Raw genomic sequence first — 17,096 nt, 5'->3', positions numbered from 1 at the left:
CATTGATTTTATTGTCATCTTTTTGCACAAATAGTAAATAGGCTAACATTTAAGGAACAGCGTAATTAGTCCTGAAAAGCAAGACATCAATGTAAAGTTTATTGTTGGAGACCAGACATTTTGACAGGAATACTGTAATATCCCAGAGGTGTCACTGGGTTACGGAAAAGGTTAAAAATTGGTGCATTGTGTTGGAGAAGAAAGGCAGTAACAACAAACAGCATTCAAAAAAAATCACAGGCACTCCTGCAGGGAGTGGAAATGTGTCATGTACCAACACGGCTTCTGTAAGCGAGGGGCTGCCGAGGCAGAAGGGGAAACACACCTAATGAAAATGCTTCCTCTGCTACTGGCATTTCAGTGCGCTCTCTCATTATTTAGATTGCAAAAGTAACTTTCCTCTCAGATTCCTCCGTTTGTTTTATGTGAGCCCCAGACATGCTGGTGCGTTGTGGAGTTTGATGGGGCTGTGCTGGAGAATTTCATTGCTCTGGTATTCGTGGGAGAAAATTCCCACACGAGACAACACTCGCTAGACTCTGCTGTTTTTCCTCACGAGCCACGTGAGCGTATGCTAAATCAGGAGGACAATAGTGTTTTTTATAGAGTGTTATTTGACAAGGAGGAAAAGTAGTTGCAGTCTTGCGTTATAGTTGACCAGCACAGAAGCATTCATTAGAATGTGAATGAGAAGAGGCAAGGGATATACAGCGATTTATCGTGTGTAACCAAGAACAACGTGGTTTTTTTTCAGCGTATTGTTGTTTAGCATTCTAGAGGACTAGGAAGGAAGCACGTAGGTCCTCCTGTATACTGAATATAGTATGTTATTGGATCAGGAATTGAAATGTATTTACAGTGACATTTTGAGCCTTGTACACTGTCAAGAACTGTAGGGTTTTTTCTTTTTCTAAGCAAATTTATTTCCACTAACAACTCCCAAATCCTAGTTTTGACTTAATACATTTTCAAGCTACTCAGCCGGGTATGTAATTGTCTTTTCTTTAACAGTGAGAGGTGGTGTAGGAAAATCTCCATCATGAGCCATCAGTAGGGTGTGAATCTGAGAACCTAAGCACATATCTTTAGTGCTTGTTTGAGCTGATGGAGGAAGCCTGCTCTCTGGCAGCAGTGACTCTTATCCTTCACTTGGATTTGCCATTTCATGTGTTTCAAAACGTATTTAGAAGCATTGTAGAAAAGCCTAAGATGAAACATGCGTAGGGCAGGTGCCAGACATTTCCAAGGATGTTGATATGAATATAGTTAACAATATGTCAGTCACTCACCTTGGGGCTCCATTTTAACTGTCAGTCTAAATTCTGGGTTATTTTAACCGGAAACAGTTTCTGGTACTGGTGGCATTTTTGAAGGCTGAAGAAAGGATGTAGAAAAAAGCCACCTTGATTTGTGCATTAGCTATTAGGTCACTTTCTAGAGGTTGTTATTCAAGATCCTGTTGTTATAAAGAAGGAAGGCTTTGGCTTCACACATATTAATGCCACTACTTTCTCACCTGGTGATTGTAGGACCCGACTTTTCCAGTCTGTTCTTGGGTAGTCCTGGTCTCTGGTTCCATAACCATCAATGAGAGCAAGCAATGAAATCCCGAGACTGATCTCAGCTGCAGAGCTATGGTTAGTGTGTGGTGAATATGGCATTCCCTACTTTATATTCAGTGCCTTTGGAGTTTTTCAAATGAGGTGGAGATCTTTTTTTCAGAGCCACATAAAATGCGCGTGTAGCATGGTAGTTCCATTAGCTCTGGGAAGAGTCACAGTTAGGGAGACGCCAATTTAAACAGCATTGTTCGTAAGTTTTGAATAAATAATTGGTGTGCGAATCCTGCATCCTCAGCTGACCTAGATGTGGTAGATCTAATTATGTCAATGCTGCAGACTTCTAAATGCTTCTTTTTCTCTGCTACCAATACATTTATTCTATTTCTTTTTAATGAACTGAAAAAATATGACTTCCCTGTCTTTTCCTTCTTTGTGTTTTATAGGGTTGTAAGATGTCTGGCTTTCTTGATTTTCTAATATAAGAAAAAAGTCGTACTTAGAAATTCTGGGTTTTGTTTTACAGAAACCACGAACAACTTATGTATAAATGAAAAAAACCAGCACTTTGGTTGTTCAAGAAAACCAGCACTGCTGCACGGAAAACTAATGAGTGTTGCTTTCTGCATGCTGGTAGAATCTGTGAGTTCTGCTGGCCTCAAATCACTCTCGGTTTAGGAGGCTATGAGGGCAGAAAACAGTTCCCAAACTCCCCGCTGAAGGTGTATCATCTTGCAACATACACAGCTATTTTGGCTACTGATGGGGACTTACTGCTGATTCCATACCCATAAAATCTGGAGAGGACTCAGGGCACACAGACTGGTTTCCCTTCAGCCAAGATAAAAAAGCCTGAATTCTATCCACCAGATTGAGAGATGACGAAGTGCTGAGCTGCCCAGATTGCATTCCCATTTCTGTGCAAAAAAAGGGGCCGTACTATATTTACGTATCATATAGAAATGGGGGGAAATTAGTGCAGTTTCTAAAATATTGTCCATTAAAGGTATATATAAGGAGAAATTCAGTAAAATTTTGAAAATTAACGTATTTGCAAATAAATGTAGTGTTGCAGTAGAACATGTTAATACTCATAAAACAAACTATTCCTTCAGTGAGTGTTTTTACTTCATCATATATTACCATGCCCATAGAAGTCGGTGAGTGTCACCATCCCTGGAGGTGTTCAAAAATCTTGTAGATTTGGCTCTTTGGGACATGGGCACAGTGGGGTTTGGCTGATGGTTACACGGGAGGTCTTTCCCAACCTTAATGATGCTATGATTCTATTCTGTGTCATGTCCTACTCATATGGGTGCTATTTTATGAGCCATTAAAAGACAGGAGACCTTTCCCATAATGGATTTTATTCCCCATATTTGTGACACAGATGATGCTAGTTGCTTAACGTGTTATCTTCTCACAGTGTCTTGTTCACAGTTAAATTGTGTGTCTGTATTATTATTTTTTCTTGGTTACAGAGAAATATAGCAAGCCCTTAAACACGTAGCCAGCTTTTGAAGGAAAGATAAAGCTTCACCTTAGCTGGAGTTAAAACATTACTGTTGATTATGGTACAAATAAGGAGGATGTTTCATGATCTTCCTGGAAAGAAGTAGGCTTTTCTCTCTTTGTCAACCACTTGTTATCAGTTTTTATCTTATGTGTGGTTTAGAGGCAGCAATGACCAAACAGATGCATTTGTATTAGACTTTTCTCTGATTAGAAAGTAAGGAAGAAGATAGAAAAACATATCTGAATTACTAAGTGTTCATTAAATAAGATGTTAGATCTTAAGATAGTTCAGATGGGAAGGGACCTCAGGAGGTCATCTAGGCCAACCTGCTGCTCAAGCTGTTACTTCAGTATTTATGACTGGCTTTGTTTAAACATTCCAGGAACTCATCTGAAATGCTGAACCTCATTCTAACTTTTCATTCATTTATGCTAAGAAGGTTTTCCACCAAAAAAAGAGTTCAACTTAAAGGTAAGAGCCTCTTCAATATCTGTCTTGAAACGGCCTTTGAAGGTTGTGTTCAATATATTTCCAGTATATTCTGCTTAATCTTTGAAGACTTTCTTGAGTGTGGATACAGAAAACACAGACCTATCTTTTCACTCAGCTTTGAAAGCTTTAATTACATTTGACAATGTTTCACACTAAGTTTGGCTCATTTTCTCACAAGGAGAATCTATGCAAACTTTACACAGAAGTGGGCAGAGAATTTTGGCTACATTTGTTTGTGACAGCAAAAGCCTATTCACTGAAAGGCAATCCTTGTATTCATGTCGTTCAAACTTTAGCAGGAAAATATGTCTAGAGCCCACTATGGAATTTTGGATCAAAATGGTTGAGGAAAATGCAGAACCAACTGCAGTTGGAGGCCCAGAGGACTTATACAGATATTGCATATTTAGATTTCTCATCTTGTTTTCTTGTTCACTCCCACAACGCCTCCCTCAGCCCCACAAATTCAGCTTTCTCCTGATGAAATATATTTGAAATTTTGAATGTTTTGTGGCACGGGAAAAACATTTCATTTCTTATCTATTTCTACCACATGTAGATGTGAAACATCATCCTATGTGGGCTGAAATCATGCTTCCAGAGAAGCAGCGTGTAGCCACGCTTAGTTGATGACCCCATATCATCCCTGGAACAGAGCAGAGGAGACTGCTTAGAACATCCTGTGTTACTATCGAGTGAATTTCATGGGCCAGACCCTGCACTGACACATTTCCATCCATCCCCTGCCATGCGTACAGCAGGAGTATTCCATCTGCTTCTAATGAGGCATAGCGGGGGAGGAAATCGTAGATATAAACAGATCCCACATTGCTTAAGTTTTATTGAAGAGCACCTTTGCAACAGTATTTGTTTGTCACAAAGCTTTTTTTTAAAGCTTTTTTTTTAAATGATGAGATCTGTGGATGTTGAACAGAGCGGCGTAGCCTGGCAAAGCTCCTTGGCTGAAATTTTTCTGTACTTTGAGAACCTGTTCCAGACCACAAATCCTTGTTGTAAAGGGACTTTTCTATGTTCTCTGAAGCATGGGTGAGAACTTGGTATGCACCTAGTCTGTTATATGGGTGATGCAATTTGAGCTAGATTTAAATCTAAACAGAGAGCAGGCTGTTCTTTATTGAATTCCAGTTGTAAACAAGTTATAGTAAAATAGAAAAGGATAATTAAACAAAGGAAGAAAAAAAATATCACTTTGCGTAGGCTTTCTTTTGAAATGTGGGTTTCTTTATACCAGAGAACACTGCAATGTTTCCTGGAGGGAAATAATTTACTGTGATGTGTATGAAATGGAGTTTTGATAGACAGAATAAGCTGCAATCCATTTCAAAACTATAGATTTTCAAGCAGATTGATGCAACAAATTGTTAGCAAATAGCAGTTTGCAATTTGATGCTAATTAGACATAAGGCAAATATGTGCCATGACAAATTAGCAGCAAACCATACTGAAAAGGATTAGCAAGAGCTGGCACAGAGACTGCTCGATTTTGCATACTTCCTTGTCTAAGTCTAGGAGGTCTGAGCCAGTTTTCCTTCTCTGTGAATAGGAAACTGGAGCAGAGATCACAGGCATGCTAGAATGCCTTTAATTGCATATTTGAAATGTTTTAACTCTCTCTTAATCCCATGGAGGCTTTTCTCCATACCACCAGCTTTATTATCCTGGGACATGATCAAGTACTTTATCCATTTAATTTTATAACTAAATACATTATGAGGTAAGTAACTCACAGGGTTATTTACTTTAGCAAGTCTATTGTACTTATAGATACAAGAAAAAGCCCCATTCTTATTCAAAACACCTTTGCTTAACTTCCTGCGAATGTGTTTTTCAGCAGATTTAATTATTCATTTCATTAATAAATTAATTTTTGCTAGAGGACTATCACATTTCTTTATTGATGTGCACAATGCCCTTGTAATGGTTATTCTGGATCAAACTCCTCATGATATCCCGAAGTGATAACGCAGTTGGGTTTTCAAACCAGAGCGAAGCAGGCAGGTGATTTTTAACCCAGTTCTTCGGACGTATGCCTGGGTGTGAACGCAGCTGTGAGATGATGCAGAACAAAAGCAAACTGCTCTTACGTCTTTAAAAGGTGAGATAACTTGGTTATCATCAAGAATGTTAAACAAAAGCAACAGTAAAAATACCTCATTAAATTTAGCAGCTTATTGCTTCTTTGTGTTTGTTTACTTCTTTAAATAAGAGTTTCTGAGGTAAACTGTCACTTTCTCCAAGCTTTCAGTTTGTATTTGCTCATGGGTACAGTTTAGATATGTAAAATACCACGGGCTTATACTTCAAGGAATAATTGGGTGGATTGGAAATCCTTAAGTACTGTTTGTCTCTCGAAATCTGAGTTTCTAGGCCCTGCGAAATATTTAACTTAGTAGCTGATGTAAGATGGTTGGTTGTCTAAAAACATATATATTTTACATTCCCAGCATTCCCATGTCCGTGTAGGGGTGACAAAAATCCTTAAAAATGTTTCCGAGGTGCTAAAACATCACGTGTGAGATGTGTGCACCCATTGCAGTTAGCAAAGTAAATGAAGTGGGGAAAATAAAAGGGGAAAATTACGCACAAAAGATACTTAACTTCTTTCATAAGTCTCAGAGAGAATTCCTCAGACAATTTAAACCATGATCAGTAACAAGTGTTGCTACAGCGCTGTCTTCACATATAAACAGTGTGATATCGCACTATTAAGGATTTACAAAAAGGCGATGAAAGAAGTTGTTTGTCTTAAAAAGAAAAAAGGAGGGGGAAAAAAGGAAAACCCCAAGGTTTTCTTGCAATTTCTGGAGGCGTTTCCATATTATTCACAGAAAGAGCACTGTTCTGTAAACGCCCTTGTGTGCACTGAGGCCCGGAGAAGGTCTCGTATCACCGTGCTGCCTCTCGCTGTGAACATTTATCTGCTCCCTTTTGCAGATATTTTTGCCCACTTCCCTCATGGCACCTGAAATTCAGGCAATGGTCTTAGGAAAGTTAATTGATTGCCTTCCTGGCACAAAATTATCTTTCCTTTTTCTTGTCCATGAACCGTGGTCTTGTCCATGAGACCACGTTCTCAACAGGCTGTTATTTGTACAGATTTGCAGATATATGGGCACTCATAGCCCAGAAAGCCAAGCGTATCCTGAACTGCATCCAAAGCAAAGCAGTGTGACCAGCAGGTAGAGGGAGGAATTCTTCCCCTCTACTCGGCTCTGCTGAGACCTTGCCTGGAGCCCTGCATCCACCTCTGGAGTCCCTCCCATCCAAGGACAGATGGAGAGAGTTGGGGTTGCTCAGCCTGGAGAGGAGAAGGCTTAGGGGGAGACCTTAGAGCAGCTTCCAGTGCTGAAAACGGCTGCATGAAAGATGAGGACAGACTTCTTAGCAAGTGTGAAGTGACAAGACAAAGACGAATGGTTTTAAACTCAGGGAGGATATATTTAGACTGGATATAAAGAAGAAGAGGTAGTGAAACGCTGATGCAGGTTGCTGAGGGAGTTAGTGGAAGCCCCATCCCTGGAAACATTCAAGGTCAGGTTGGATGAGGCTCTGAGCAACCTGAGGGAGCTAAACTTGTCCCTTCTCACTGCAGGGGCGGTGGAACTGGATGACCTGTAAAGGTCCCTTCCAACCCAAAGCATTCTGTGATTCTGTTGAAAGAGTGTAGGAACGCATCAACTGGCAAACTCAGACTAAACCCACAGCTAATCGAAAGGGATAGTGTTAAGAATTTTAGGGTTAAATGCTATGTAGGAATGGTTATGATTTCCTAAGGGAAATTCAGTTCTAGTCAAACCTTTGCATGTGGTATCTTCCCTCACAAAAGCATCGGAAATTTTCTGCCTATAACATAGCTCCAAAATGCCGTCACTGCTCAGTTCCATGACAGCTTTTCTGACAGTGCCTAAGCGGATTTTACATATCCAGGAAGATGCACTGTCAGTCCAGATATTGCCTCTCCGAGCTTTGCTCATCCCTGTGCAGTGGTGACGCTGCCAAATCTTAATGTTTGAGAGCGGATGTTTAAAAGCGCCCCTTCTGGTTTGGTGGAACTGCTCAGTAGGGACACACTTGCCTTTCTGATGAGCTTTGTTATGGCCACGAGGGTGGCTCTGGTGTACCTGGGGCTTTCGGCACTGACCAAATGGAAAACTGAGCACGCCGGGCATCTCCTCTGAGCCAACGGCTGCTTCATAGCCACCTTCCAGTCTGAGGCCTTCTTCACCCTCGGTAGTTATGGGGTTGTTTTGGGAGGGACTGGGCTTTAATTTCTGCTCTCTCTTGGTTTCTCCCAGTTGGCCTTAGGAATACAAAGTGATAGTGAATTTTTTGAATGTAAATTTGTTTCTAAACAAGAAATAATTTTGGGGTTTTTTTTGGGGGGGAGGGGAAATATTTGATGAAAACGAAACCTATGTAAATTTCTTAAATGATGGAAAAAGACAAAACCCCTTATAAAATGGAAAACACTTGTTTTGTGCATTGTGCCGGTTATTTCACCTGGCCTGGGAAAAGATAGTGGATATTAGAGCGAGTTTGTCCTGATACAGCATGTGTATTTTTTGACAAATGTATTATCTCTGTTTAGGTTATGGGATTAATACGATACACCGTCCCCAGGAAAAAGCGTGCAGTCCTGCAGAAGCTCATGGTGTCACTGTGGAGAGGTGGGTTCAAAAAGCCAGAGTTTCAAACCTGCTTTCTGAAATTGTGCAGGCAAATTTTACATGTTCAAACCCCTTTGAGTTGACATTTAACTGATGTGTCGTGACTGACTGTACGCTTTCCAAAGTTATTAGCACACTTATTTGTGTACAGACGTAACAAAAGCAGATATACTACAGGTTTGACTTCCAAGGTTCTATTTATTCCTGTTGCATCGCTGCGTGTGGAGATGGGAATGCTGATGTGTTCCCTGCTGTGTACCCTGCTTAAAAATAACTTTGGTAGTTTTGCTTTCAAATCGTTCAAGTTATTCTTATCAATATTATTGGCGTTTCTAATACAGCCACTATGATGTAGTCTGACAGTTTTCCCAGACATTGAAATATTTAAGGTTCTCTGGAGACTCTGGAATGCCCATATCATCATGAAACATTTATTATCTTTATCTGCATATCTAATGTTTACCAATGAATAAAATCAGAGAGGGGAATCTTTAAAAAAATTAAACAAAGTATTATCTTGCGATAATTCATAGTTGATTTCTTTTATCTATTTAAGATGCTTGAATTCACTTTGTTAGCAAATTTCTCTTGACAAGTACACATATTTATTATTACTAAGCATCCTTTTTAGGAATGTCTGAAATGACACGTGTATTGTTTTAAATAAGATCATAGAGTTAATTTTTAACCACACAAGCAATACACTAACAATAGAGCGCACAAAACATAATTAATAGGTTTATGCCATTCGTCAGGATCATTTTATTTGCTGCCAGCATATGGCAAACGCAAAAATGTTTTGACTTCAATTTAAAATTTTAAATAAAATTAAACCTGTTGTTATTGAAAGCAAGGAACATATATATTCCCTGGTATTGTGTGAGTTTGGGATTATTTAGATGTCCACAAATATGGATATGCCAGTGGCAGAGAAGGGGTAGAGGAGAACTTTGGAACTTTATTAGCGAAGGATAAGGTAACAGCTGTTCCTGCGTGATTGAGGCAGCAGCCCTCTATCCCAGATATATATTTCGTTCTCCCCTGGAAAGGGGATTTAGAAAAATATTTTCCATTTTATAGAGAAATTGTGATACCACAGCCATCGATATCCCGGTATATTAATTTCATGAAAAAACAATTTAAACTATCTTTATTTTTTATTGTTTTTAATTATTTTATTTATTTATTTTTTTAGAAATTAATTGACTCATGTTTTGTAATATCTCTATTATTACCGTCTCACTAGAGAGGACCTTATCATTGGCAGAGACTGCACTGCCTTGCTGTCACAGCAAAGGTTATTTTAAACACCGGAATCATCCTGAATTAAATGCTGCTCAGAGTTTGAGTTTGACTACCAGTGCCACCTCAGTAGTTTGAAACTGAAAGGGTAACCTAAAGGAAAAAAGTTATATTTGTTGTCTTAAGCTCCCATTTAGCAAAACACTTTAAGTGCTTATTTAAACATGCCTATACCATATTAATTCCTTATTAATTTCTGATTTGTTAATTTTAATGGATTTATTAAATTGAAGACTTAAGAAACATGAAGTCCCCTTAGGATGAGAGGACTGAGTAAGTACTGAATAACTAAAGTAGTTCTCCTAAGGGCTCAGAGCTCCCCGCTCGCTTAGGCACACGCTGACGTGCCTGTTCCCGACACAGTGTACCGCAGCCTGTCTTGGGCATCTCAGATTATTCGAAAGCAAGCCGGTACCTTGGATGCGATACAGTCTAAATCCGTGCAAAAAGCCCTAAAGTCCTGGAAGTTAGCACTAATGGGGCTGTGTCCGTGTCATTCTCCACCACGCTCCATCCAGAAATGCCATGGACTGTGTTACCAAGCCACCTCCCACTGGCTCAGGCTGCCCAAGGCCCATCCAACCTGGCCTGGAACCCCTCCAGGGATGGGGCAGCCACAGCTTCCCTGGGCAGCCTGGGCCAGGGCCTCACCACCCTCATCGTGAAGAAATTCCTCCTTATGTCCAGTCTAAATCTGCTCCTCTGCAGTTGATATCCATTGACCCCTGTCCTATCGCTACAAGCCTGTGTAGACAGTAGGCCCCCCTTCGGGTACTGGCAGGTCGCTATAAGGTCTCCTCGGAGCCTTCTCTTCTCCAGGCTGAACAACCCCAGCTCTCTCTGCCTCTCCTTGAGCGGAAGCTTCTTCTCCAGCCCTCTGATCATCTTTGTAGCCTCCTCTGGACCTGTTCCAACAGCACTACTACTAATAGTAGTTAAGACTTTGGAATAGTAGTTATCTTTGGATTCTTTGCCTATATTGTTTAATTCCGAGGCTGATGGATCAGCAAGCCGGAGATGGTAGAGGCTTGTAAATGCAGAGTGTGTTCAGATTAATTTAAGTACGCTGCATCCAACAGAGCCATAAACCAGAGCTGTGTATTGTAGATATCCACTTGTAGACACGCGATGAGGATTGTAACCTTTAGTTTTCTAGCTGTCAACTTTGCTTTTGTTCTCTGTCCTGTTTCTGGGATAGAAACTCTTGAGTTTACATTCAGCAGAAACAGGGGAATAGATATTATCTGGAATTAAAGCACTAGCAACAATAATAACAATTTAAAAAATACATATAAGTGGACGCATAGGTTTGGAATGGGGAAATTGTCATCAATGATATCTCTCAGGCTGCTAGAAATACCAAGGAGTGGGCAGCTACAGAAAAAAACCCAGCTTAATTAAATGAGTTTGGACCCTTGGAAAAATAGATGGGAACTGGCCAGTGTTGAGCATAGGTAAAAGTTAACAGTGAGCTCACAGAGGCTCAGGATTAGTGCTTATGTATTCAGTATATTTATTAGACTTATTTGCAATGTAAATGGTGACATAGAAGTGTGTAAGGAAGACAAAGTAAAAGGAACAAAAATACAGAGGACAACAATTTTTGCTTAGGCAAGTCCATAGAAACCTCTGAGGAATTCTGGAGATCTAACTGATTTAGGCAATTAGAGAGCAGAAATTCAAATATACTCAATTTTGACAGATTTCCTGCAATGTAAATTGTATAGAATTATTTGCAGTATTCATAACCATTGATTGAATTGTAAATTAGCTATAACTACTTGATAGGAAGAACTTCAGTGAAATTCAGATCCTACTGAAGTCTCTGGGAGTTTTGCCATTTCTTTCATTGGGGATGGGGTTTCCCCCTGATCATCATTGGTGTAGACAGCTCAGTGAAAAAGGCTGCTCAGTTCACAGCGGCGGTCGTAGCAGCAAACAAAATAGTTGGATGAATAAAGAATGGGTTGGAAAATAATACTGCAAATATTATGATACCTGTCAGTGGTATCCTCTTGCCTGGAATACACTCTTCAATTCAGACTGTAACAAGACCTTTCTGCTTGAAAATCTACACATCTTAAACAGAAAGGATACAGGAATAGTCATGAAAATATCCAGGAGCATAGAGAAATCTACATATGAAGAAAGAAAATAGGAGAGCTTAGCTCGAGCGAATGAGAAGATGAGTAAGATTTTATAGAAAACGACTCATTTACACAAGGGAAATCTGATTTCTTTCTTGGCTTTGTCCTATGGCACAAACAAAGGGATATACCAACAAATTGAAAAAAATTAAAAAAACTGATAAAGAGAAGGGGTTGATGTTTTACAGAGCAGGACTCGGAGGCAAATGATGCCTTTGGAGTGAAAAGCGTGGCAGGACTAGATAACAAAACAAAACGATATCCCTGTTTGTAAGGCAATTCTCACAGATGCAGTGAAATAAAGTAGGAGAATGAGGTAACGTTTATCCTGAGACAATGTTTTCATTGAGAATCCATTTGAGATATTATGGATTTTGGTTTCCTGGAAGCTGTTCATTATGGGCAATAGGATGCTGAACCATATGAGAGATACTGCTGTGACTTTTACAACGATCTCCTTCCTACCTTTGATGTCTCCTCCTGTCAGCAAGGGCTGGAACTTTGTACAGGCTGGGAAAGAGTGAGGGAGGCTGAGCAGAGCGTCGCGGCGCAGTGTTGGGTGGTGGGGACCTCCCATCGCTCAGCAGAAGAGAGCTCCTGCTCCATAAGAGGGAGAGCCTTCTGGGAAAAGGAGGATTCGCGTTCCCCCATCAATGGTCAGGGAATCTTCAGCCTATACTGGAAAGCAGGATTTACACTTCTATTTTCACCTCTTGTGTTTAGACAATAAATAAAGTCCTGAAGAAAAGGCTCGGGGTTCTAGGCGTTGATAATTCCCTGGGCTGGTAAATAACTTCAGTCTCTTGATGTTCCATTTTACTTTTTCACGTGAAGCACGTTTTCATGTGATATTTCACGGGATCCATTTACTAATGCTTCTGCTACACCATGAGCGGGATTGGTCAGGAGATCCAGATGCTGCCAATGAGCAGTGGATTTTTTTCTACAAGATTTTTTTTTTTTTGCAGGCATTTTTTTTGTGATACAGTAAAATTCCTTATACAAAACAGCAGAAAAAAGCATAGAATAGCTAGAAATGCTTAATGATTAGGGTGGTGCACAGCTGAAGCATTACCAGTGAAACAGCTTACTTACTGATTTGTTGCCTGGTAGCGAGCCAATTAGCAATGCTGGTTATTATTTACATTTCGTGCTATATATCACTAAAATTGTGCTGTTGATTTATCATTTATATTGTTGTATTGTCAGCATAATTTATTCAGATCATGCTGAGATACCTGGGAAATTAAGTAATAAAGAGAATGGCATGGAATATGTCGACATTCAGAGATATTTACTTTGCTTTTAATGAGAATGCATGATCAGGTAAAACATAGCTCACTTAGCTATGAAATTGTTTTTTAAACAAACGTTTTAAAAGTTTATAACTTGTATTTTCAATAAATAAAACGGCTTGGGTTTAGTCTAATTTGATTTTTACCGACTGAATAAGTTGCTTTTTACAGATTAGCTTAAATAAGAGAGCAAATAATTGTGCCAACTTAGATGATTAGGGAATTGCAGAAGGCCATGCTAGTTGATCTGTTATTCAGGTATCCAGTGATCTTTATATAGTTGATGCTAGTTAATTTTTTTTGACAAATATTAGTAAATACTTTAATAGGAATTTCTTCCTACTTGCTTGTAGTTTTTGCAAAATAATTGAAAAATAGAAAACAGGTCTATAATTTACAAGAATTAAGTATTTTGGAATTACAAAAAGAGGTGCTGTGTTGGCTTTTGAATGTTTTGTATTATTTTTTTTCTTTAGAAGGGATTAGAACTTCCTGAGGGTTTTGTTTTGCCTCACCTTATAATCTCTTCCTTTTAATCCTGCTGTCTAGTCCTTGTAAAGTCTTTGGTTGTTTAATAATCTTCCGTTTGTTGGATGGGCTTGCTCTAGCCAAGATTGGTTCTCTTGAAAATGTTCTATATGGAAAGAACGGCCTGGTGGTTGCAGTGGATGTGTTTTTTCCATTGTGACAATGTTGTCTCTGCATAAATTTGTGAAAATTAACTTTCACATTAGGCACTAATTCAAAGCAAAGTAGAAGAGGATATTATTTTCCTTAAGCTATTAAAAACTCCTTATCTTTTTCCGTTACCTTTGCCTTTATTTTCAATTTATTTTTGTTTTTAAGGATGACTCTAATATGCACATAGAACCACATAAAACACGCTTTATTCCAGCCTATCTTGATACAGGAATCGTCTTAAAGTGACCTTTGCTTAAGCAGCTCCGTTGACTGCAGCCCTTGAATTTTCTGCCAACGCCATGGCGTGCTTTGCAGCTTTCCCGAGGCTGCTTCTTCACGGTGACCCTCCTGGGTATGCGCAGACCTGAGAAGGGAATATGCCCAAGGAGAAAACATGAAAAATCTTTGAGCAACTGTTTTATTTTCTGTTTGCTAGCCTTTAGTTAACAATTTTTGAATATATTAGGTATGCTGGAATTTTTGTATGCACTCAGGAATTGAAGGGGAGGGGGTGCGAGGAGTTTCTATTAAACTGAAAAGAGAGAATCCTGAAGGTGCATCTTTTTAATTAAAGAATTCCTGATAACCCTCTGTATGAATTTTGATACAAGGTTGTGTTATTTGATTTAATGTTTTTGTATTAGGATGACTGAAAATTGTCAAGGAAAAAATGAGTGCTGAGCTAAAAGCCTTGCTGTAATACATCCCAAATCTATTTGGATTAATCCTGTGCCTCTACAACAAAGAAGTGTGAAGGGAAATTTAAATGATACCTGTCTCATCTCATTTTTTTTAGTAGGAGATGACACAGATTTTGTTTACAATCCCATATAACTGAAGTGCAGCACTTTTTGGTGCAGAGGTGTAACTGCGTTCTTGGAAACTGATGTTGGAGGTGGAGAATGGCTTTTGTGTTAAGCTCCAAGTCAGATGGTCTCCAAGAGTACCAAGTACATGCAGTTACCTGGATTATCTAGAGGCTACAGGTGAATTTTGTAAATTAGGAATTAGCAGACCTTTAGTAAAATATTTGTCATGTTAATTAGCAAAGATACTTTGCTCACTTTTTAAAAAATAACTTGGTTTCAATCAGAAATATATGCACTGATCTACATTTATGGTATATAATGCATTTAAGGCATTATATTTGATGAAAATACTGAAATCTGAACTCGAGACAGGTAACATTGCATGATGCGAGATTGGGAGCGTGTATGTGTGTGTAAGATGGAAATACCTTCTTTATTTTTTGTCATACACTATGTGAATCAGTTGGGAATAACCGATGCTCTGCTACAGAGGTTTACTGCATGTCTGCTGTGAAGATTTTGGGAGGACAGCAGGTTTTCTTCTTTCCACGTTTCTCCTGAAACCTCTGCATGTCATTACATATCTGAAACTTGAATACATCAGGGCTGTAGGAAGATGTAGCATTATTCCATCTGTGAAAGAAAAAAGATCACTTAACTTGCTCTTAGCTGTGTTATTTGAGATACACAAGATCTCTTCTCACTTGAATGATAAATGTTGAAGTTCCCACAGAACTCATCCCTTATTCTCTTTAAGTATAATGGAAAACATTTGTCCTTAGCAGTTAGTGGCTTTTTTTATTTTAATGTTATAATATTGATGAAATTGAAGTTATTTATTTTAATGTTATTTACTACAAAAGTCAATTGCTTAATCAAAAGCTGATTCTTTTAGGCATAAAATATGCTTCTCCAAATCCCAGCTTTTTAGTGTTTATCCTTTTGAACTTGGATAACTTATGTTCTCTGTCTTAAGCTAGTCTTTCTCAGGATTTCACTGACAATAATAGAAATATCAACATGTCTCTGGACTTACGTGCTCTTCTCTGCCACTCCTATTAAAGTCATGTCGCTCGTGGGTTGCATTGGTCCCTGTTTTCTTATATGCAACAAATAGTCAAAATGCATCTTGGAGAGCAGAACAAAAGCATTTTTTTAAACAGTTCTCTTCATCTTGCTGCAGTAACCAGTTGTTGGTCATAAATTAGTGGTTTATTTTGGTACTGTGTTTCCATGTACATCTGGAAATAAGTACCTGTTTTGTGAGAACACTAAAATCTCTGTTTTTTCAGTTTTCTTCCAAATAGCTTGTGTGTAACTAGCACCATGTTGGACATCTTTTTAGTAACTAGATGGACCATATCTGACATTCACTTATGATGGTGGTCTCTGTCTTTTAACGAAGGCTTAGCCATCCATTTATACTGTGAAAGCAAATAAACAGTTGACAGAACGCATCATGTTAAGTTTATGCCACTTTTACTTTCCTCTCCAGAAAAAGCCAGTTTTTATCACAATAGATCTTTTGCAATTGTACGCTGTGACTTCATGTTCAGTTGATCTATATTAAGTCTGGGTTCTTTGCCCAAAATTTCTGTGCTGTATTAGGTACAGACAGTACAAACCCAAAGAAAATACTTAGGAACATCCAATTCCCTTTTAATCCCTTTATTACCTTTTAATAATATTTCCTTTGCCTAGCTCTTGACTTGAATATTAGCGTCTTTGTCCTCCTGAGCTGTGTTGCATTAAGTCTACGCAGTCTGGTGAGGAATGCTCATTTGGAACGCAGTCAAACAGTCAGAAGGTTTTTTTGGTTGAAATGAGAGCTGCTAAGGAAGTCATCAGAGCAATTGTTTGAAGGAGAAGTATCCTTTTATAAGCAGATTTGAGTAAGAAAGAAATGTGTCAGATAAGAAGAGTCATGGAGACATGCATCGGAGAAAGGGAAATTTAGAAGGGAAGTATGCAGGTTACAGAAGAAAGTAGGTAGGAAGATAAGAAAGACAAGATTGTTAGGGTGGAGATCGTGGTTTTTCCACGATTTATAGAGTTTTTCAAATTCAAAGCAAAGCTGTGCAGACTCATGGCTACCAATGTCAACACTTCTCTTATGAATTCAAACCAGAGAGGTTTATGAAGCTCTGGTACAAATCAGATGGATGGGATTTCAGTACGCCTCATCCTCCTCCACTCCTCCTCCCTCCCCATTCTGAGTACGTCTGGAGAATTTGGAGTGTTTCACGCAAAATCATTGTGCTGCAAGAGGTAACCTAATAAGGTCAAAGCTGAAGGCCAGTTTATCCTTTCCATGACTTCTTTTCTTTGCCAGTATGATTCAGGTCTCCGTTTCTTGAACAAGTAGGAGCTTGTGCCTCTTTCTTTTATGCTCCCAACACTGTTGGCTTGTTCTTTTCCTGTGCAAGCCCCTTTCCTTCCATGTACACCTAGGACAACGTGTACTGTACTAAAGCAGATCTGTGTAGCTGAGGCTGAAATTTTAGCTCAAGAAATCTTTTGGAGTGGGAAAGAAATCTCATATTTCACTCTATAGCCTCCTAGGAAAAAAATACGTTGTCATTAAACATCGCTATCTTGTTGATTTTA

The 17,096-nt window shown here is 39.0% G+C and overlaps 1 long non-coding RNA gene across 1 annotated transcript in view; it reads left to right on the top strand.

The window, feature by feature from the left end:
* LOC128853515 (uncharacterized) overlaps window positions 1-17,096 on the top strand; it is a 64,895-nt gene that overhangs the window by 24,998 nt on the left and 22,801 nt on the right. Inside the window, exons 3-5 of the long non-coding RNA XR_008452094.1 lie at window positions 3,458-3,546; window positions 5,573-5,683; window positions 8,177-8,255. This is a non-coding gene — a long non-coding RNA (uncharacterized LOC128853515). The remainder of the gene's footprint in view (window positions 1-3,457; window positions 3,547-5,572; window positions 5,684-8,176; window positions 8,256-17,096) is intronic.

This window comes from Cuculus canorus, chromosome 13 (genome assembly GCF_017976375.1).
Source record: "Cuculus canorus isolate bCucCan1 chromosome 13, bCucCan1.pri, whole genome shotgun sequence".
NCBI lineage: Eukaryota > Metazoa > Chordata > Aves > Cuculiformes > Cuculidae > Cuculus > Cuculus canorus.
This window is presented reverse-complemented; position numbering and strand designations above follow the sequence as displayed.